The sequence below is a fragment of the Octopus bimaculoides genome, chromosome 16 (assembly GCF_001194135.2).
Source record: "Octopus bimaculoides isolate UCB-OBI-ISO-001 chromosome 16, ASM119413v2, whole genome shotgun sequence".
Lineage (NCBI taxonomy): Eukaryota > Metazoa > Mollusca > Cephalopoda > Octopoda > Octopodidae > Octopus > Octopus bimaculoides.
In genome coordinates this window covers 5,774,447-5,776,048 of record NC_068996.1, presented here as the reverse complement: position 1 = coordinate 5,776,048, position 1,602 = coordinate 5,774,447, and positions in this window count along the sequence as shown.

Below are 1,602 nucleotides of genomic sequence, written 5' to 3'. Positions count from 1 at the left end.
TTTCTGTTGAAGAGCGTAGTTCGAAACGTCAAAGACTTTCCGTATTCCCGAGCGTCATACTAATATATACTTTTGTTATTTACACCACCTGTCCTCGTCTGTTGTTATTATTTGTATATTCTCCCATATATATGTTTCATCGATGAGTTCATGAACCTTGGTTCTTTTCCCTAAAACTATATATATATATATATATATATATATATATAACAGACTTCATCAGTTTCCATCTACCAAATTCATTCACAAGGCATTCTGTAGCTGTTGTAGAAGACACTTGTTTAAGGTGTTGCACAGTGGGACTGAACCTGAAACCATGAAATTGCAAAATGAAGCTTCTTAACCACATAACCATGCCTAAAGTTTCACATACCCTCTCCTTAGAAAGACGGGATGTTCACAGCTGGGATGTCTTTGAACATTGTTGCGCTTGACGAAAGAGAACCTGTTGCTAAGTACCACGGCCGCTGCCGTCGTCACAACCAATAGTCCCTTCTCCTCGCCCCGTTACTGTCAGTAGCAGCAGCAGCACCACATATTATTCGCCCAATATGCTGCGGGATAGCGCTCAGGGGAACTCCCGAGTAACGCTGGGTGTTAAAACACCTAAAGATCACAGACCAGGCGAGACAATTCGCTTCCGATCTTTACACTTGCTAAGCCTGGAGTTATGATGGTAGTTGTTAAACTACGTCGAGCAAAAGAGAGAAGCGTGGAACGTTTCGATCGTGCCCAAACCTGTTTCGTTACGTCCCGTACTTTCCGGTGCACCTTTTAATGTATACACACGCACTCTCGCCGCGCGCTCGCACACACAGACACAGACACATACAAAAACACACATGCTGGCGCGCACATGCATACACACACACACACACACACACACGCACATATACATAAATACACATATACATGTACATACATATATGTATGCATATATACATATGTATATATATATAAGTATATATGAATGGAGTAAAACGCATATGTTAACTGCATACTTTTATTTCCAACATATGTTTCGAAGATTACAAATTATACCTTCCATAGGAATCGGCGATGTTAAAAATGTAAACTTCTCTTCAGGGAAATGCATGGGAACCAAAATATCAAGGACTTTCTACCTCATAAACAGGAGTTACACCACAGTTATTTTGTGATCTTTGCTACCCTGGTATCTATTAACCAATTTATTTTGTCCGAGTTATTTATTAATTAGGAGAAAATAAATGCATATAATAAAATATAAGTATATATGTATATGTATGTATGTATATGTATATATATGAATATATATATACATATACATATAAATGTATGTATATATACTTGTATGTATGTATATGTATATATTATATACATGCATATATATGTATATATATACATATACACACATACACACACACACACATCTATATAAGAGCCACAGGTGAAAGTTGGATATCAGGTGGAGGACAGGAGCAAATGACCTGCCATGAGAAAAAGCTGACGAGACCGCTACAAGTTGTACTGTCCAGGCCTGATTCCCCATGTTTACCACCCATTTCTCTCTCGTAGGCATTCTACTGTCTTGGCTGCATCACCGTTACCGTCATCAACACC